The sequence below is a fragment of the Micromys minutus genome, assembly GCF_963924665.1.
Source record: "Micromys minutus genome assembly, chromosome: 1".
NCBI classification, from domain to species: Eukaryota; Metazoa; Chordata; class Mammalia; order Rodentia; family Muridae; genus Micromys; species Micromys minutus.
In genome coordinates this window covers 245,157,795-245,180,075 of record NC_137969.1, presented here as the reverse complement: position 1 = coordinate 245,180,075, position 22,281 = coordinate 245,157,795, and the positions used below count along the sequence as shown (strand labels likewise).

The following is a 22,281-nucleotide window of genomic DNA, read 5'->3' as shown; positions in this document are numbered from 1 at the left end:
TGTCTTCTGGAAAGTGTCCTGGGTTAAAATACCTACCTGCCTCTTACTAGCCAGACAACCTAGAAGCTGGGAAACCTTATCTTGAAAATGGAGAACAGCACATATACTTCCATATGGAATGTTTTTGTAAGTATGTTCTGTGATAGGTCTGTGCTGTGCAATTCAAGCTTCTATGAACAAATCAACTTCCTATCTGAACTTTCCAAGTACTTGTGGCTACAGGGACTCGTCACCACACATAGCTCAGAACGGTTTTAAGATCATACAATGGAAAACACTTTCTGAGAAGCTTGGCATACAGAAAACCCCTCTACTAGCTTCCACTAATGCTATTGCAACAACTATCATTTTCCTTATTATTTCAACAAAGGGCAAATCTTAACATAGCAAAAACAAGTTACAGACTATGCTGTGTTCCTCCAAATTCACATACTGAACTCCAAACCCAAAGACCACAGAATGTCACTTACTAGAAACAGGGTCTTTAAAGATATAATTTAAATTAAGCAGATGTCTGTAATAGAAGATATATGTATATACAGTCATAAAGAAAGACCATATAAAAACAAGAGAGACGACAGCTATCTATAAGCCACAAGAAAATCCTCAGAAATCAGCATGCAGACAGTTGAGCAGGTAAAAGCCCTAGCCATGAAACTTGACAATCTGAATTCAATCCACAGAACCCACTGAGGAATGAGGCAGAAGCCTCAAGAAAGTTGTCCTCTGGCCACACATATGCTGTGCACACACAACTAGTAATAATAATATAAACAAGTCAACCTAGGTAATACCTTCACTGTGGACTTAGAACTGTGAAAAAAAATCAATTTCTACTGATATTGCTTCCGGCCTATACTTTTTCATGGATGTCATAACAAACTCATAGAGGATTCAAATAGCAAAAAAACATTCTTGGCAAAATTCCATCACAACCATATAAAAAGCCTCTGAAATTTGTTTCAAAGGGCTGACTTGGAAAACCCACTTGATTATTACTGTTAAAGTGAAGCACTCCTGCTGGGTAGTGGTGGTGCCTGCCTTTATTCCCAGCACTTGGGAGGCAGAGGCAGGTGGATCTCTGAGTTTGATGACATCCCAGTCTACAGAGTGAGTTCCAGGACAGCCAGGGCTACACAGGGAAACCGTGTCTTGAAAAACAGTAACAAACAACAAAAAGTGAAGCACTCCTATGATTTATGTATGCAGCATAGATAGGTCTAAAGTAAATTTTTTGAAATTTAAATACTTAGTACCTACCATGTGCATGTTGAGTTGACTTCAATTAAAAAAAAAAAAACTGTATAAATTACCTATTCAACCAACACATGCAAACACCTTACAGGTGCCACATAAGTCAAGGCAATAAAGTAGTAACTAACCTTCACACTGCAGAAAAAGTAAACTACAAAGTCAACATTTGTTGAATTTGGTCAGCATTCCTTTGGCTTGGAACTGTAATGTAGCTAACTCTCTGGTTTCCTTCACTAAACTGGCATCAGAGCTGTTTTCCCCTTTCTGTCTATGCTAGGTCTTTTCATCCAATGAGCACGCCCTTTTGCCTTACACGGCTTCAGGTTGTTGTAACTGTTGTTTTAAAACTTCTCTCTCAGCTGGGGAAGGGGGAGTGGGTGGATAAACAATGCCTGGTTGTTCACTAATGAATTCTGAATCTAGCCCACATAGGCACTCTTAGAAACACTACTGAAGCAATTCATCCTTATATGCCAAGTGTTGTGCAAACAGTATCACAAAATATATTCTCAGTTACATTATGTGGTAAACTGCAATGTCCCTTAGAAACAAACATGGATATGACTTAGAAAGATCCCAGAACTTAGATGGCACCTCAGACACTAGAATCTAAGTCAACCTAGTGATAAACCCACCTTTTCACCTCTTCCTCTCCGCATCTACCTCGTCGGAAGTAAACTGTTTAAACACACTCTTTAGAAAACACATTAAGTGTGCATTTCAGTTTAGGAGAAATCAAATGAAAACGGAACGTAACATGCATTCTGACTTATAAAACGCCACACAAGCGTAATGTAAACATTGGTGATGAGCGAGAGAAAAATTAGCTCTCCTAATAAAAAAAAGCCCAAAGACGCTTAATTAATGTCTTGCCTCCCATCTGAAAGTTAACGGGGCTTTAAAATACATCCTTCACATGGATGGTAGACACTGAGCTGGGGCCTGAGCTCTTGTCTCAGTGACAGATAAGACTCCTAGAGGGGACTTCCCGAGGTGCAAAGCCACCGGGAAGGTCAGATGTCACACAGAGGCGGGGTCAGGGGTCAGCGGCCAGGCCCGGCGGTGTGACCACGGGTCCTCGGGAGGCGAGAACACACTGCACTGCGCCCCCAGAGCAGAGTTAGGGTGGAGGGCAGGTCAGCCTCGGTGTCCGGAGCCTACGGGGCTGTGGCGTCCCCTTCGTTGGCCCTTAGCGAAGAGGAGCACGACGGCGCTCGGGAAAGGCGGAGACCGGGTCCCACAGGTCAAGCTGTCCCGCCCGCGGCCTGGTCGCGCCTCACCTGAGGACGCCGAGCGGCAGCGCCGCAGCCTCGTCACCCACCCGGGCCGCCACAGCTGCCGGCTGCTCCCGGACCTGCCGGCTAGCTCTTCCGGGAGACGTGGAAGGGCGGCGAGGACCTCAAAACAGAGTGACCGCTCAGCTGCCTGAGCGGCGGATAGCTGAGCGCCGCCGGCCGCCCAGCAGGTCACTCAGGCGGTGGCGCCGGCGGCCGCGGGGCCCTAGCGCCTGGCCACGCCCCACTTCCGTCGGCCGCGGACCGGGGCTCCCCGCCAGCGTGCGTGTGACGTAACACCGCTGGCACGCGGCCGCCACAACATTGATGACCACGCCCACAGTGGGCGTACGGTCTGGTGAACGACCGGGGCGGGTCCAGTCTAAACTGGGCGGGGCATGAGCGTGCCTAGGCCTCTGAGCTCCTCCTCCCTTTCAAAAGTTTTACTCGTGAGGATTTTGAGGCAGAGAATGGAACTATAATGCCTGTGGGATGGTCAGTAAATGAGTACATAGAATAAATAGCCAGGACAAACGGCCCGAGTTCATTTACAAAGCGCACGCACAGAACACACACACACACACTCTTTAACAATACAGTTTAAAGGAGATGGGGTGAAGAACTCGGGGAGGGAGGACCAGGAAGGGGGGGGGGCAACATTTGAAATGTAAAAAAATAAGATAATTTAATAAAAAAAAATAAAAGAATACAATTTTAAAAGGAAAACCCAACCCCTGATTTTATGGAGCTTGCTTTCAAGAGAGAGAGATAGATTTTGCCTAAACCAATGAATGAACAAATAGTTCAGAGCCTTTACCAAGGCTGTACATCAAGAAAAACAGGGAGACATGTCCAGAGGCACAAAAATAATCAGGTGTGAGGGTTCCTTGTAAAAAAAGATAACTTGGTTTGAAACCACTATTCAAAAGTACTATAGATATCTTTGCTTAAGTTCACAGACTCCTTGAAATGGGTGTTTAAAGATAAAATCTGTGTTCAATAATTCACTGAATGCTACATCTACTGGGTGTACAGGACCAGGCTAATTTGGCCCCAGTGAAAAAAGCCTATGATAAATTCTCAAGTACGCACATTTTGGCATTGAGAAAACTAAGACTTAGAGATGTTAAATAATCTTTTCAATATTATCTGCCCTTAAAAGGGGGTGTCTATCTCACTCCAAAGTCTGTGCCCCTAGACTCAATGTTTTATTGTCTCCCCATTAAATATCGGGAATATTACAAACCATTTTTTTTCTGTTAAATCAAGTTTAATCCAATCCAGCAATGAGAATAACTCACAGCAAAAGGAGGAAATCACTGTTGCTGGGATCTTGGGGCCCTTATTAAGTGGAGAACAGTTTTTGGGATCCCTGAACAGCCACATTCTCACATCGCTTTAAGGAATGCTCTTAATGTGTAGCAAATGGTACCACAGTTCTCAACTGATAAGCTGTTCTTCCTGTTAAGGGTTATTTATCATCAGTGGTTGCTAGGTGACTGCCACACATCCCAAGATGGAGATATCTTTTCCAGCTCCACTGATGTCAATTTGATCACATGACCCACCTTTCCCTGATGGAATGTATACAGGTCTAAATATATACAAGCCTAAACTTTCAGAGTCAGGCAATGATGTTTTTCCTCCAGCTCTCTTTCATCATGAAAGAGAGCAGATCCCAGTTAAGGTTGTTCTGTCAGCCTGGGTCCTGAAAAGAAAAAGGAAGCCTTAAATAGTTCACATCCAACATGTGGTCAGTGAGATTTAAGTCTGTCTTTTCCACAGCCTTATTAATAAAACCTAATATATCACTCTATTTTACATATAAAGACACAAAATGCAGTAAGGTGTAGTTGCTTGACCATGTTTCTTTCTCTTGCTGTGAAGAGGCAATGTGATTGCATTAGGGTTTCACTGCTGTGAACAGACACCGTGACCAAGGCAACTCTTATAAGGACAACATTTAATTGGGGCTGGCTTACAGGTTCAGAGGTTCGGTCCATTATTATCAAGGTAGGAGCATGGCAGCATTCAGATGGGCATGGTGCAGGAGGAGCTGAGAGTTCTATATCTTCATCTGAAGGCTGCTAGCAGAATACTCACTTCCAGACAGTTAGGACAAGGGTCTAAAAACACATTTCCACAGTGAAACACCTACTCCAACAAGGTCACACCTTCTGATAGTGCCACTCCCTGGGCTGAGCATATACAAACCACAACAATGACTACGGCAAGTTATAAATTAAAACATTAGTTTGGGGATTTGCTGCTCCAGAGGGTTAGAGTCTGTGATCATTATGATAGCATGGAGCCAGTCAGGCAGACAAAGCACTAGAACAGTAGCTAAGAGCTTCTGATTTGAAAATTGGAGGCAGAGAGAAAGAGAGAGAGAAAGAGAGAGAGAGAGAGAGAGAGAGAGAGAGAGAGAGAGAGAGAGAGAACTAACTTGGAATGGAACAGGCTTTTGAAACCTAAAGTGGCACAACTCCTTCAACAAGGCCACACCCCATAAGCCTTCTCAAACAGTTCCACCAAACAAGAACCAAACATTCAAAAACATATGAGTCTATGGGAGCCACTCTTATTCAAACCGCCATACCATATCACACTGAAATTTAAACCTAAGTTAATATGACCCAGAAGCAATATAAGAAGTTGAGACAGAACCAAATCTTCCTCACCAAAAATATTGGCAGTGGGCAGGCTGCCAAAAAGTATGTCGAGGACTGGGCTGTAGCTCAGTTGATAACATACTGGAATAAAAGGTATGGAGCTCTGAGTTTGATCCCCAACACTGCATTAATTGGGCTTGATGGTGCATGCCGATAATCCTACCACTTTGGAGATTGAGGAAGGAAGATTGGAAATTCATAGCCATACTCAGCTACATGGTAAGTTCAAAGCCAACCTTGGATACATGGGACTGTAACCTGTAAACTAAAACAAATTCTTTCCTCCCAAGTTGACTTCGGTCATAGTGTTTACCACAGCAACAAAACCCCCCCAAAATGGATACAGTTCATGAAACATTGAGCCAAAATAAACTTTACTCTTAAGTTGCTTCTTGTCAGGTATTTGGTCACAGCAAGGGGAAGAGAAAATAGTAAAGATGTCCCCATGTATGCTAACTGTGTAATGGGAACTCTAAAAAGAGAGAGTGATGGAGAGGAAAATATTTGCAAAAAATAATAACCCCAAACTCCCCTAAGTTGATGAAAACATTAATCATATATCCAAGGAACTCAGTCATCTTCAAAGAAAATAGACACAGAATCCCACCTGTGTACATAAAAGATGGGGAAAAATCATAAAGATGAGGCTGGAGAAATTTCTTAGTGGGTAAGAGCACTGGTTGTTCTTCCAAAGGATCCAGGTTCAATTCCCAGCACCCACATGACAGCTCATAACCGTATCTCCAGCTTCAGGGGATCTGATGCCTTCATCTGGCATCTAGGGCACCAGGAACACACAGGTTGTGTTGTAGGAACATACATGCTGGCAAAATGCTCATACACATAAAACGGTTAATTATAAAAGAGGAAAGAGACTCATTGCCGAGGGGAGAAGAAAAGCAAGTGCTGACTTCTCCTTAGAAATGGAGGAAGAAGGCAGTGGGATGGAGCACTGTGAGCACTGGGGGGCAGAAAGATATAGGCCAATCATTCGATTTCTAGAGGTAGTGGTGGCACATGCCATTAATCCCAGCACATGGAAGGCAAAGGCAGTCTGACCTCTGTAAGCTTGAGGCTAGCCTGGTCTACAGACCTAGTTCTGTGACAGTCAAGTGGATCTCTGTGAGTTCCAGGCCAGCCTGGTCTACAGACCTAGTTCTATGACAGAGAAAACAAACAAACAACACAAACAAACAAAAAACAAAAGAAAGGAAGAAAGAAAAGAAAAACAAATACCAACATAAATAAGAACAAAACTGTCCTTCAAAAATGGCATCTAGGGCTAGCAAGATGGGTCAGTGGTTAAAGAGGACCTGTTGTCAACTTAAAAGACCTGTGTTAGATCTCCAGGAGCCACAATGGTGGCAGACAAGAACCACCTCATAAAAGTTGTCCTCTGACCCCCCCCCCCTGGGTGCATAACATGCACATGACCACACACACACACACACACACACACACACACACAAGTTGTCTCACAATCCTGTCTCTTAAGAAATGTTGGATCTTGGCACACACCTTTAATCCTAGCTCTTGAAAGGCAAAGGCAGGTGAATTTGAGTTCAAGGTCAGCCTTGAATATGCGTTTCAGGACAGCCAAGGCTACACAGAGGGACCCTGGGGTAGCTATGCCCCCTTTTGGTTTACTTTCTCTTCTCTTTGTTTTCCCTCTCTGTTTCCCTCCTACCCCTCTCTATCCTTTTTCCAAGTAAAAGTACACTGAGGTGGGCTGGCAGGGATAAAGGTGCTTGCTGTCAAACCAGGACATTTATGGTAGGCAGAGGAAAGCAACTTCTGAAAGTTATCCTCATCCCTCCATAAACATGCTCTGCACAGCACGCTCATGCCTCCACACACAAAGCAAAATAAGTAAATTAAAAAGCTTCTGAGGGGAAGTGGACACTTGTATGCACTATTGGTAGAAATGTAAACATCTCTACACAGGAGAATGGAAAAGTGTGAATCAACATTTAAATGCACAAATCCATGTTGAATTTCATACCCAGCGAAAAAAAGAAATTATTTTTTATGGGTTTTTGAGAGAAGAACAAATCCGGACTCTTACTTGGCATCTCTCATAGAAATAACTTCCAAAAAGGTATGGCAAAATATAAAAAATATAAATCATAAGGTTTCTACAAAACAAAAAAAAAGGGAGTATCTATCTCTATGTGGTCTTGAAACTATCAACGCATCTTTATACAGGTTAAGGCAAAAAAAATAATAAAAATAAGGATCAGTGAACTGGCTAGACAGATGGCTTAGTGGTTAAAAGCACTGACTGCTCTTCCAAAGGTCCTGAGTTCAATTCTCAGCAACCACATGGTGGCTCACAACCATCTGTAATGAGATCTGATGCCCTCTTCTGAAGTGTCTGAAGACAGCTACAGTGTACTCGTATAAATAAAATAAATGAATATTGGCAAAAAAAAGAACAACAAACTTTTAAAGGAGTATAACTTGAACTTTCAAAAACATAGGTTATTTATTTATTTTTAGTTATTTAATGTGCATATGTGTGTAACTGAGAGTAAATGTCTGCGTACCACATATGCACAGGTGACCACAGAGACCAGAAGAGGGTGCTGGAACCACTAGAACTAGAGTTAAGAATGCGTGTGAGCCTTTTGATGTGAGTGTTGAAGCCACACCTAGGTCCTCTGTGTTAGGTCCTATGTAGTCCATATATCTAGAAATGAGCTCATGCTGTACTAGATACAGATTTCTGGCTGTTAAGTAAAACCAGCATTTCTCGGGAACTTGTGAAACCTGTTCCCATCTGCCAGGAAAACTAAATATTTTCTCTTACCTCTAGCTACCCGTGGCACTTATCAGCCTATCGAAGCCCATGCCGGTTCCAGGCTCCCGCAGTCCACGGGAGCATCCTGCCCTTCCCTCCACCCAGCATCTCATCCTTCCCGTAACCCGTGTGACTGTTCACATTTCTCTATTTCTGTTCCTACTCTTGCTGTTCTCTCCTCTCTCCTTCCTTCCCCTCTCCCCATTATGCTGTTCCACTCTCTTCCCCTAACCCCCCTCTCCTCCCTTCCCCCACCCCCTACCCCTCTCACTGTTTCCTATCTGTTACTAACTCACTTTGGCCACTCTTCCCTCCTGCTCTCTCGCTCTCTTAGCTTTGGACGTGACCAATCTGCTTTCTTTTCTCTCTGCTCGAGACTCTTTCATATGCCTCTGGATATTTTCTCTCTTCATCACTATAAAACCCACTAATAATGGAGCGGTCATGTGGGCAGTTACTTTCTTACACCCCCTCATACACCCTCTGCAAGAACAGCAAGTGCTCTTACCCACTGAACCATCTCTCCTGCCCCAAAGCTGAACTTTTAAAAATTAAGGATTAAATAATGAATTTTGGGACATGGTCTCACTGTGTATTCTTGCTACGCAGACCAAGCAGAGCTTGACAAAAATGACCTGCCTAACAAGAGCTCAGACTGAAGGCAAAAATAAGATGAATAAAAGAAAAGCCAACTAACTATCAGGAGAAACTCTTCATGGTATGTACATCTGAGATGCCACTTTCGGGCTGTAAAGATGGCTTAGCGGTTAAGAGCACTGACTGCTCTTCCAGAGGTCCTGAGTTCAAATCCCAGCAGCCACATGGTGGCTCACAACCATCTGTAATGAGACAGCTATAGTGTACTTATATATAATAAATAAATAGATCTTTAAAAAAAATAAAAGAGATGCCACATGTGCTAGTCAATTGTTGCAAACAGGAAGAACCTGAGAGACTAGGAGTTCCCTCGTAGGCAGACAAATGGAGAAAAAGAACCAAGGCCAGGAAAGTTGGAAATCTCCCAAGATGACCAGGCAACCTTTGTCTCCACTAGCAGGATCCCCACTGTTGGACAGCCTCGAGGAGTTCAAAACTGTCACGCCACAGTTATGGGCCAACCTATGCGGTTTTCTTCAAACTGACCAGCACTAAATTGGGGGGTGGGGAGGAGTGGGGCGGGGGCAGGGGTTCTGCAGAGGCTTTAGAAGCCGCTAGAATAGACTAGGCTTTTCAGCTCTCAAGCTTCTATGCCCCTTTAAAAAAAGGAGACTTTTTCACAATGTGTCTTTTGCATGTGTATGTTTCCTCGCCCCCAGTAAATATCTTTCTTTTTAAAAAATATCCATTTATTCTATATGATATTGTTGGGTTCAGGATAGAAGCTGAGAAAACCCACCAGAAGCTTAAAAAGTAAAGCTTTATTTTCTGCACGCGAAAAAAGGTGTCCAGTTCAGGATCTGAACCAAGTCCTTGAAGGAAAACTGTACAACATTTTGATGGGATGGGAACTCAAAGCAAGGGAGGTGCGGTGGGTGGTCACATTGACCAATCATATTTTGACACAGGGGTTATCAAGGAAGTTTTCCTTGGTGACTGGGCCTTATTCAGGTCACTTGATTTCAGGGTCCATGAGTCAGCTCTTGGAGTCATGTCCCCTCTGGGACACTGACTCAGAATCTAGAGTGATAAAGGAGCAAAGGAAGATTGGCCAATCACCACGTGATCAACTGACCCAGAATTTAGAAGGATTAGAGAACAAAGAAGTAGGTAAACAGCACCTGGTCAATTAAGACTTGTGAGTCTTGGTCTAGATAACAAAATAACTGCACCTTCCCTCCTTACATCCTTTACTGGTTAACAGACAAACAGGAAACCTCTGAGGAAGCAGACAGGAGTTGGGTTGTGGGGCCTGAGAGTGTGAACTCAGCTTTGATCCTGTCAGCATAGTAGAACTTGCTCCTAAGATGGCTGAACTCAGGAAACTACCTCTAACAATATGAATGTTCTGTCATCAGACACACCAGAAGAGGGCACCAGATCCCATTACAGATGGTTGTGAGCCACCATGTGGTGCTGGGAATTGAACTCAGAACCTCTAGAACAGTGCTCTTAACCACTGAGCCACCTCTCCAGCCCCATAAATACTTTCCTTAACCTCTGATTCTATCTGCAGTGGGTGAAATCTCTCTCCTGCTACCTGCTGTGCTTTAGATTTTCTCTGATTTTTATATCCTTCCTTCCTTCCTTTAAAAAAGATTTTTTTCATGTATGTGAGTACAGTGTAGCTGTTTTCAGACACACCAGAAGAGGGCACCAGATCCTATTACAGATGATTGTGAACCACCGTGTGGTTGCTGGGATTTGAACTCCGGATCTCTGGAAGATCAGTCAGTGCTCTTAACCACTGAGCCATCTCTCCAGCCCATGTTTTTTTTTTTTTTAAAATCTTTAACTGACAGGGAAAATGAAACAAACCAAGACCCTAGAGTGTATCAAGTCCTTCCAATAAGAATTGACTAATGTCTTAGATAAGCACTTAAAACAGAAAACATCCAATCGGCCAAAAGCACACGAGAAAGCGTGCGAAATGATTAGTCATCCGAGATGTGAAAATGAAAAATCCCAGGAAAAACCGTAGCACCCTCCAGGGTCACTAGAGTAACAAAAGGAGGAATACCAAGTCCTGAGAAGGTGGAACTGCCACAGGCCTGCCCTGTGACAGAGGTCAAAGGGAGCACTTACCCTCAGCCCCATCTCTCTGAATCTCCAGAGCCTTTATTAGACGTCATCCCCTCCACGGTGCCCCTGGAGGCTCTATTATTCTCACTACGCAAGTCCTGTTTGCAGTTTGGCTCTATAATTCCACTTCCTCATTCCACCTCATGTCAAAAAATTAAAATTAAGGGAGCCAGGGCGGCGGTTCAGCAGTTAAGAGCACTTTCTGTTCTTCTAGAGGACCAGAGTTGTTTCTAGCACACCCATTGTGCAGCTCACAACTATCATTCCAGCACCAGAGGATCAGATACCTTCTTCTAGCCTCAGTAGACACACACACACACACACACACACACACACGTTGCACATGAACATTTATACATACACAAATAATGTTTCTTTTAAAACTTTATTTATTATATATAGCTGTCTTCAGACACACCAGAAGAGGGCATCAGATCTCATTACAGATGGTTGTGAGCCACCATGTGGTTGCTGGGAATTGAACTCAGAACCTCTAGAAGAGCAGTCAGTGCTCTTAACCACTCTCCAGCCCCATTTTTTTTTTTTTTTTTAATGAAATTGATCTTTGTGCATTTTTAGCTTCCAACAGCAGAGGGCGCTTGGTACTTAAAAATACATCTGTTCCTTCCATCTGAATTGCCATTGCTCTGGTCTCCTGTTCATAGGCCACAGAGTGTATGCCCACAAATGGCATTTTATGTTTCCTGGCCACTACGGACGTCCCTCCACATGTGACAGGAAGCTGCTTCCCTGGAAGGTAAACTGCCCTGAGAGACGAGTGCTTCCTTCACTGAGCCCCCGAGGAAAGCTCTTAGACCGGCTCTGGGACTGTTTGTGTCTCTTGATTTCTGTGCTGGAAATTCAGTCCCCAGTGCAACAATGTTGAGAGTGGGGTGGAACCTTTAAGAAATCCTTAGGTATATAGGTCTGTAATCATAGTGACTGGAAAGCTGAAAAAGGAGGATGAAGAGTTCAAGAACAGCTTGGGCAAGGAGGGACCCTATCTCAAAACAGAAGTCAGTAATTGGGTCATCCGGGCAGAAATAATGGACTCATGTTTTGTTTTATGGTAGGAACAGTCTAGCTATTGCTAGAGTCGATTTCTTAGAAAACTGTGTTTGGCTCTTGTAATGGCTATGTTTGGTTGTCAACCTGACTATATCTGGAATGCATCACTATCCAGAAATGGAGGGTACACCTGTGGTCTGGATCTTGAGGCAGGGAGACACATGTGTTTGATCCAGGCGGAATGACCTACACGCCTAATCCGGATCAATGTAGACCTTAATCCAGACCTTGAAGCTCACCTTTAATCTGAGCCACACCTTCTGCTGTAGACCTAATAAGGACAGTGGAAGAAGGAAGGGTTTGTTCTTCGCCTGCTTGCACACACTTTGCCAGCCCATGTGTTGGAACCTACTTCCTCAGGATTCCAGCTTATACAGAAGAGCAGCTGAGACACCCAGCCTCGTGGGACTGAGCAGCCACTAGATTCCTGAACTATTCACAGCTGCCTGTTGTTGGGTTGCAGACTGTAAGCAATTCCCATAAATTCACTATATACATATATATTCATTCCATAAGTTCAGTGACTCTTGAGAACCCTGACTAATATAGCACTCTTCTCTTGGATAAGGTTTTAGACTTTTGTATGATTTCCTCATCCACATTCTTCAAGCCTCTCTTGTGACACTTACCACTTGTTCAAAGCTGTTGCTTTGTTTGTCTCTCCCAACCACTTACTTAGACTTTGAACGCTGGTAGCCAGGGAACAAGCCTTCAGTCCCAGCACTTGGAGGGTAGAGGCTGGCAGAGGTCTACAGAGTGAGTCCCCGGACAGCCAGAAGAAGAGAAAAAGAGAGAGAGAAAGAAAGAAAATTAAAATACCTATATTACTCAGTCCCTCAATTCCAAAATACATATCCAAGATTATCTGCTTAAAAAGATAAAAGCTTCATTTGGCTCATGGTTTTGGAGGTTCTGATCTTGATCAGCTGGTTCTGTTGCCTTTGGCCTATATATTGGGGCAACCATGGAGGAATGGTTCCATTGGTGGAGCAGAAAGTAAAAGGAAGAGGCCAGAGTGCCTTAATCTCTGAAGACATGCCCTCAAGGACTCAGATCTCCTGCTGGGTTTCCTGCTTCCTTAATGTTCCACAACCTGCCAATGACACCATACAGGGGACTAAGCTTTAACACGTGGGCCTTTGGCAGTAAAGTCTAAACTATAGGAATATCTTTATCTTTTGGAGATATATATTGTGATATTTGTTTACTAAAATAATTATGTCTTATGTATTGTTAGTTTTCTATTCATTCATTATCAGCTATCAAAATGCACTGTCTTAACAGGCAGCAGTGGTACACACTTTTGATTCCAGCATTTGGGATGCAGAAACAGGAAGATCTCTTGTCAGTTCGAGGCCAGCCTGGTCTACAGAGTGAGTTTCATGACAGTCAGGGCTACACAGAGAAACCCTGTCTCAAAACAAACAAACAAATGCAACACTGCCTTACCACAACTACAAAATATGATCAGTGTCCACATGGTCAGGAGGCTGCCTAGCATAGTCTGCTTTCTGGCCTCCAGCTATTCAGTTCTTATGATATGAAAAATACATTTATCACCTCCCAGGATCTCAGACTGGGATACCCAGTCTCATCCCAGTGTGACAGGGCAAGAGAGTGCAGAGTTTCCTCCATTTTGAACTCTTGTTGAGGCTGTTTCAAGGTTTAGGAATCAAGGTTTGGGTAGACTTTGATCTCCTTAATGGAGAATCTTGTGGAAAATTACCAAACTCTGTTCTAGAAACCCAAGGTCAGCATGCCTCAAATAACTTACCCTGGCTTCTGTTAAGTTGCTTGCTTCTGCAGAAATCTCTCCAGCTTATCTCAGCTTCCATTAAACTGCTTCACTGAGAAGCCACCTGCAGCTGCCAACAGAGATGCCACAACATGACATTGCCTTCAAAGCCACAGGTTCTGACACTTGGGGTTATGCTAAAGTTTGGAATGCCTGAGTGTGGTTCTAGCTGGCTGGAATCAAGGCTATTGACTGTATTTGGCAGGTCATTTCTGGTGGGCTCCATAACACTATCATTCCAAGGGGCAGAAGATCACACTACAAATCATATTGAGGTTCCTCAAGAACAGGTCCTGGACTGGAGAGATGGCTCAGCTGGTTAAGAGCACTGTCTGCTCTTCCAGAGGTCCTGAGTTCAATTCCCAGCAACCACATGGTGGCTCACAACCATCTGTAATGAGATTTGATGCTCTCTTCTGGTGTGTCTGAAGACGGCTACAATGTACTCATATACATTAAACAAATAAGTAAGGCTTAGGAAAAAAAAAACAGTTTCTTAGTATGAAAACCCAAGAACTGAAAAGACCATTTATGTGGGTTGGAGCGATGGCTTGGTGGGTAAAGTGTCTGCTATACAAGCATGAGGCTCAAAAAATCAATACCTCAGAAGCCACATAAAAAGCTGCATGTGGTGATGTATTCCTATACTCAGAGTGGGGAGACAGAGCTCAATGGCCAGCTAGTCTAGACAAATCAGAGAGTTCCAGACTCAGGGAGAGACCATATCTCTAAAAAATAAGGTGGATAGATTAAATGAGGAAGACAATGTCTGCTCTGGCCTCCACACATGCGTGTACATAATTGTATGCACACCTTTCTGCACACCCACATAAATGCACACATCCACACCTCCATAAACACACACACACACACACACACACACATTTAAGAAAAGGTGGGCTGTCTTCCCTATCCCTACACACGATGGTGGAGCAAGCATCTGCTCTTTGGTCTAGATCTTCCTGGTCTAACACAGGATGTGGGACGGGGGTGTATGTGGAGAAATGACTATATGTGGGAAGCTTTGTTCTGAGTCCAGCAAGATTCATGTTGTTGGTGTTTGTTCCAGACTGAGGAGCATATTTTATATACCAAAGTAAACCTGGCCTCCAGGTTCTCCCAGCATCCCTCAGTCCCTCCCTGGCATACCCTGCCCCCCACCCTGAACTCTCCAGCCCAGGGACTGGACTGTCCTTCCCCAGAGGCTCTTCCCTAGATAATCCAGACATGTTGGTCTCCCTCTCTCCTTCTCTCCTCTCTCAGAGTGTATACCCTTTCTCCCTGAGTCATTACTCTCTGTCAGAAACAGCCTGACTTTACTGCTGGAAGGTTTTCTTAGATTTTTGGGTGGGGGAAGGTCTGGGGAACTGTGGAAAATCAGAGTTACTTCACTTTCAAAGATTTTTTTTTTTTAAATCATGTATGCATGTGGGGATGCCCACAGCCACCTTTCTTTATTCAATCTCCTTAGAACTGGAGTCAAAGACAATTGTGAGCTACCTGAAGTGGGTGCTAGGAATTGAATTCTGGTCCTCTGAAAGAGCAGCACAAAATATTATTCGTTGGCCATCTCTCCAACCCCGGCCTCCCCCAAAGATTTCATTTCATGGCGCCCTACTCCTTCTGAGGTATGAAGACAGACAGGAAAATGAAGGAGCTATGGCAAGGGAACAACACCCCTCACTCAAGAATCTAGCAGAGAGAAACTTCAGCAGGACTGATAAAATCAAAGAGGCCTACAGAGACAGTATTTAACTTCCCCCGCAAATGTCTCAGGCACGGGATGTTGAAAACATCCAGCTGTGTTTGTGCAGGACCTAGTGTGAGGTGAATATGTGTGAGCTTAGAACTCAGATTTGCAGCATTCACCAACCCATCCTTAGATGCTGACATCACAAAGGGTTTACAAAGGAAGTCTGTTAAGATAAGAGAAGCTAGCTTGCACTTTTGTACTGAATTTCTAAACTTTGATTAATCCTTGAACCTTGTTGCAAGTTACTTTAGGGGCAATGTGACTTTCAAAAACACAGAAGTGTCTTTGTGTGTATGTGCAGACTGTGAAGAAACCCAATGTTTCTCCTGCCAGAGCAGAAGTGTACTCTTATCTCTACTTAATAATCAATTCTGTTCTCTTTTTTTGTTGTTGTTTTGTTTTTTTTCAAGACACCGTTTTTCTCTGTGTAACCCAGACTGTTCCGGAACTTGATCTGTAGACCAGGCTGGCCTCAAATTCAGAGATTCACAAGCCCCTGCCTCCTGGGTGTTAGGATAAAAGATGTGTATCTCCACCACCCAGCTAACTCTGTGCTCCTTCATGCTGACTTGTATCAAAATTCTCTTTTTCTACTGAGGCAGGAACTTCAGGCATCCCAGGTTAGTCTCCAGCTGATTCTATAACCAAAAGATTACCTAGAACTTCTGGTTCTCCCTCCTCCATTTCCCAAGATGAGATAACTGGTCTACCTCACCACCCCTGGCTCCACATCCTGCAAAGGATTGGATCCTGGGTCTCATGTATACAAGGAGAATGCTCAACTAAGTTCTAGTTCCTAAAATTCTCCCTTGTATGTCCTTAGTTAAGGATCCTGCTTTACATGATTGTCCCGGGGTGGAGATTTCTAGGGCTACTACTGAGGTGTGTCCCCAACTACAATTGATTCAATCAGTTGGCTTCTTCAGCCAGAGCCAAGGCACTTTGCCAATGAGGGTGCCAAGTGAAGAGTCACCCCTTGAGGACAGACATGTCTCTAAAACTGGCCTTCTAGGAGCTGCACGTGGCCTATTATCCCACAGCAATCCCTCCCTGTGACCAACCAGGAAGCCATACTGTCTTTTACAGCCACTGTGGGAGTCAGAAGACAATACTACTTTCTTCTGCTGGTTTTCACAGGCTGCCTTTCACTCTGAGGCAGGAGAATACCCCAGAGCAGTGGTGAAGATCACCAGGGACCATTCTGAGGGCACAATACCACACATGAAGAGAAAATAATGTTAGTAACTTGCCAGAACATCCTGCACGGGGTGGGGGAGATTCTGTGGAGAGAACAGTTCTGTGTTACCAGGGTTAGGCAATGGTTACTGGCTGTGTGAGTCAGGCCCAATGGGGCTCTGCCACACACACCAATGTGGTAGAGGGACAAGTAGTGGGAGAAGTCAGAGAATGGAGATTTAATTGGTACAGCCATTTGGGAGAGGAAAGTAGATCCTGTGACCATCCATTTTTGAAAAAAAAATTTTTTTTAAAAGATTTATTTATTTATTACATATAAGTACACTGTAGCTGTCAGACACAACAGAAGAGGGCATCGGATCTCATTACAAGATGGTTGTGAGCCACCATGTGGTTGCTGGGATTTGAACTTAGGACCTCTGGAAGAGCAGTCTTAACCACAGAGCCATCTCTCCAGCCCCCACATCCATTTTTGAGGTACGGATAGATAATTTAAGTTTAGAGGCAAAATTGGTGCCTGAGATGGGATTTGTATATTTGGATATTCTTGGTTAAGGGTTAGCCCTTATCTCAGCTCTGGAGTAGTTTGCACTGTCATTGCTTGAAGGGAGTAACCCATGGCCACTTTCCTGCAGCCACTGCTGGGGGTGAGGTGTGGGGTGGAGGGGTGGAGCGTCCTCACAGGCATAGATAATTGTTTCTTCCTGGTTAGGCTTGCTTGAGTGTGTTTTCACTTGGTCCTCACTCCGGGAGTAACTGGAGGTGAGAGTGACTCAGCAGGAAGGGCTTAAGGAGTCAGAAGAGCCAAAGAAGGGCAAAGTGGAATCAGTTAAACTGGGGACCAGACCAGTGGTTCTCAACCTGTGGATCGTGACCCCCTGGGGAGGGTCACATATCAGATATCCTACATATGGGATATTTACATTGTAACTCATAATGTTAGCAAAATTACAGTTCTGAAGTAGCAATGAAATAACTATGGTTGGAGGTCACCACAGCATGAGGAACTGTCTTAAAGGGTCAGAAAGGCTGAGAACCATTGGACCACATCTTCCATCACACCCATTATACCACACTGCCTGCTTTATGTGCTAGATGTTAAGCCCCAAACCCTGGATCAGGTGGCTGAGGTGCCTAGTAACATATTAAAACAAACTCTGTTTTAATGTAGAAGCCGTTACCCACAGTTTTTTTTTCCCATAGTTTTACAGAACAAAGAAAGTCATGAATCAAGATTAAATTCAAAATAGGTTGGTGGGTATCTCAGAGAGACCAGCTTGAGATGGGGGTAGCTGTTCTATGTTCTAGAGAGGCAGGTACAACAAGATGGGGTAGCTATTCTGTAAGTCTAAGATACTATCTCATGACATTCTTAGCTCTTGGGTCAGCGGAAGCTACTGTTCTGCTAAATTAATAGCTTCTAAGAGTAATTACTACCTTTTATTATCATCATTATCATCTTCGTCACGAGGTATTAGTTCAGAATCAGAGTGGGTGACTCTTCCAGAAGCTAAAACTAGCCCCAGAGAGAGTAATTAGCCTCTGAACTTATAAGATTCCAATCTCTCCACAGTATGGAAACCCAAGTTTCAGACATAAAAACTCCTCCCAGGAGTTTTGTTCACAGACACAGCTTTTTTTTTTTTTTTTAGTAATTTTCATTCACAAACCTCTGGCCTCCACCCACACATAACACAAACATGCATATACACAATAATTCAGCAGACAATAAGTTGCAGAAGAATATACTTGGCCTAAATACAAATAAACCAGGCAGTGATGGTTCATGGCTTTAATTTCAGCACTTGGGAGGCAGAGGCAGGCAGATCTACATTGAGGCCAGGCTGGTCTACAGAGTGAGTTCCAGGACAGCGAAGGCTACACAGAGAAACCATGTCTTGAAACAACAACAAAACATATATTAAAAGAATTAATAAATAGTATATAAATTGTATATGCATATTAGGAATATAAACTTTATAGAAAAGTAAATAGTAAGTCATGACAATAGTTACTTTCAGGTGGAGAAAGCAGGGATAAAGGGTTGTAGACATAATAAGTATATCCTCTTTTTTTTTTTTTTTTTTTTTGTCTTCTTGAGACAAGGTCTCATTATGTAGCTCTGGCTGGTCAGGAACTCACTAAGTAGATCTGTAGACCATGCTACCTTTGAGGTCACAGAGATCCCTCTGCCTCCAGAGTGCTGGTATTAAAGGTATGTGCCACCACATCCAGCCAACTACGTAACAACTTTTCTCTCTGATATGTTCAGCTGATTTTGTCTTGTGCTAATCCCACTAAAGTGGACTAAAAACTAAGGTCAAAATATTCTACTAGCTATTGTGAACTGCTAGGGATTTCTCTAATATTTGCATTAAAAAAGGAATTGAAAGCATTATTTCTAAGTTGTCCCACATAAATTTGGTCACAGGAGTTTAATGAGTCACAACAAACTCCTCTTGGGGCCCTGTACTTGGTTCTATTTTTGTTCCAACAGAGCATGTGTGCCAGAAGGTAATGGGAAACCCGGAAACAGCAGCTGTAACCTTGTGATTAGCTTGTGTGTGGGAAGCCATAAAGAGGCAGGTGACTAGCAGACATAGCAGTGAATTAGAATGACCTGTAGGACCATTGCAAAATAAGGGCCAATTGTCAGATTGGTTGATTTTTAAGGGTCAGAAACAAATAGGATACAGTCTTATAAAACTCAATAAAAGTGGTGGTGGATATACAGATGTTTGCTATTATGTACCCCTTTTATTATTCCTGTGTGTTTGTGTGTATATACTCTCCTGTGCACTGAATAGTTTTAACTTGATACAATCTAAAGTCATCTGAGAGGAGGAAACCTCAATTAAGAAAAGGCTTCTGTAAGACCAGGCTGTAGGTAAGCATGTAAGGTGTTTTCTTAATTAGTAATTGATGTAGGATGGCCCAGCCCATTGTGGGTGGTGCCATCCCTAGGCTGGTGGTCCTGGGCTCTATAAGAAAGCAAGATGAACAAGCCAGTAAGCATCAGCTCCTGTCTCCAGGTTCCTGCCCTGTTTTGAGTTCCTGTCCTGACTTCCTACAGGGATGAACAGTGATATAAAAGTTTAAGCCAAAGAAATTCTATCTTGATTTGAATTCCCAACTTGATTTTTGGTCATGGGGTTTCATCATAGCAATAGAAACCCCGAGACTTTGTGTGTGTGTGTGTCCTACACACAGAGGCTGTAGGACAGTTTCAGTGTTTCAGTGTCAACCCAGGAATGCCATCCCGCCATCCTTCTCCTTTGAGATAAGGCCTCTCATTTGTCTGGGGTTCACCAATTAAGATAGACTGGCCAGAGGGCCCCAGTATTCCATCAGTCTCCCTCCTTAGAGCTGGGTATGTCTGTCTCAGACAGGCCCAGAGTTTTATGAGGGTTCTAGATATAAACTTAGGTCTTCATGCTAGCAAAGTCCATGTGTGTTCATGTGTAGACAGAGGCCAGAAATGGAGAAATAAATATTTACTTTGGCTCATGATTTCAGAGGGTTTTAGTTCACAGTCACTTGGTTCTGTGCTTTTAGGAGAGAAGGCCACTCAAGAATGGTAGGTAGAGAACAGAGGAGAGATATAGGGACAAAAGGAAAGAGAGAGATTCTGTGGTCTTATTTTGAACTGTTTCACAATAACAAATGATTTCTTAAAAAACAAAAACAAACAAACAAACAAACAAACAAAAAACCCAAGCCCTACTTACACTCTTGTACTCGAAGTCTCAGGCAATGTAATAAAAGAGGAAAATGTTTCAAGTTGAAGCAAACATCCCTGGTATTGACATACTATCTGAAAGGAGATAATTTAGGGAATTTAAGTAAGGGCTTTCCCCTCCCCAGTTGACCTGAAGTGGGATTACAAGGAAGATGTAGGGGTTCCGGGTTTGAACGACAGAAGGGAAGGAGGGGACTCCATGGATGTTTGCTACCATAAAGCATTCTTACAGGGTCCATTGAGTCTGCCTGCACAGACTGTTTAATTTTCTTGTTGATGCAGGTCTCACACAAGCCCAGGTCTGCTTCTGAGTCTTTTGCTGAGCACAGTGCTTTGCCGGATAGTTTCTGCTTCCTGTTTCGAGTTTTTATTTCCTTAGTAGCAATCTGCCTTTTAAACAAATGCTTGTTTTAGAGAAAGAAGAAAAAAGAGGAACTGACCACTCCCGTTAACTATTTTTATTTGCGAGCCAACGCTAGCACATGTGTTGGACTGAACACCACAAGCCAGTCTACTGCTGTGCATTACAGAGCTGTCTGGGGAAGGTGGGGTTCCAGTGTACCAATGACAAGCAATAGAGGATTTCACCAGCCCTCTTCCAGCTCACTAAGGGATACAAATGGATGTACAGTAAGAGATCATCTAGGCAGTAGTACTTCGAGTTACTAAAAAAAAAAAAAAAATCTACATTTGAAAAAAGTTCAATTTTGGAGAAAGAAGCATAAGAAAGGGGGGGGGGGCGTACTGAGAACAGGAACTATTTCAACAAGTCAGGGTGTGTCAGCTCAGATTCAGCCCAGCCTCTCAGCATCTCTTTCTCCTACTCCGAGATGTCCTGTCTGTGCTGCTCACTGGGTCTTTGCTGCTTGAGCCCAGGTAGCCTTCAAGGCCTCAGTTCATGTGTTGGAAAAAAATCAAGGTCTTGAGCTATTCACGAACAAAGGTATTCCATCTGTGAACTATACAGCCAAAAGTCAGAAAGGGAATTTAGGACTGGGAATGCGACTCTGTAGGGAGAGCTTTTCTCACCAGCACCACTTATCCACACGGTGCCTGCACAGTTAACTAAGTACCTGGGATGTCTGTCAACCCAGGACCTGGAAGACATTAGAGAATCAGAAGCTCGAGGTCATTTCTTTTTGACTACTCAAGGTCATTTTAGGCTACATCAGAACATTCCAGGGCCAGGGGGTTAGTTATCCTAGAAAAGTCACCAGCCACTGAATGGAGAGGGCTTTCTGGGTAAGCTCCTCATTTGACATTCAGCCAGTATTTGCTAAGTGCTCATGGTGTTTTTCGGAATGAAATAAAAGCACATCTCTGGAATCTCACTGTGGATTCTGAGCCAGACGTAGTTTCAGGAAGCAGAAAAACCTGTTCAGGAAAACAGCACAGCAGTCCTGCCTTCTTCATCTACAGCCCAGAGAAAGTGTTCTCAAAGATGGTCCTCTAGGGAGGAGACTGTCCTCAAACCTTTCTTCCAGCTCAAGCTCCAGAGGACAGGGGTGGAAGAACCTGCCCATCTGAATGTACTGATGGAAGGGAGGTGATTTGTAAAAGCTGGAGTGGATCGGACCAGGGGTAGGACCAGAACAAATGCTGGCGTGTCCCCATGTCCCACACTAAGCTTCATCCAATAGGCATGAAAACATTTAATCCTCAAAACAGAGGGAGAGGAAGGTATTATCATTAGCCCTACTTCTCAGCCAGGGAAGCTGAGGCATGGGAAGATAATCACCACTCTTTATGATTGCCAACAATAAGCAGTAGACTCCTGTTCCTGGAAGACTGTGGTGGAGCCTAGCTAACCTTCCTATGTGGGTCTGGTGTAAAATGAAGATCCAGCGTGATAGTTTTCTGTGGCTGTTGGGATATGGCTTTGGGTGCCAAATCCATGAAAAGCTGCAAGCAAGAAGACCTGAGTTCAGTCCCCAGCATCTATGTATGAGGTGTGTTCAGGGCTCCAGCTTTGGAGAGGTGGAAAGAGATG

General features: G+C 43.7%; 1 protein-coding gene across 2 annotated transcripts in view; it reads right to left on the bottom strand.

Moving 5' to 3' along the window:
• GOLGA5 (golgin A5) overlaps positions 1-2,647 on the bottom strand; it is a 28,118-nt gene extending 25,471 nt beyond the window's left edge. The window contains exon 1 of one of the 2 annotated variants that reach the window (XM_080922865.1): positions 2,535-2,647. The gene's annotated coding sequence lies outside the window, so the exon portion shown is untranslated. Of the gene's footprint in view, positions 1-1,889 lie in introns of both variants that reach the window. The other variant, XM_080922866.1, reaches the window with a different exon arrangement.
• Positions 2,648-22,281: the final 19,634 nt, after the last annotated feature.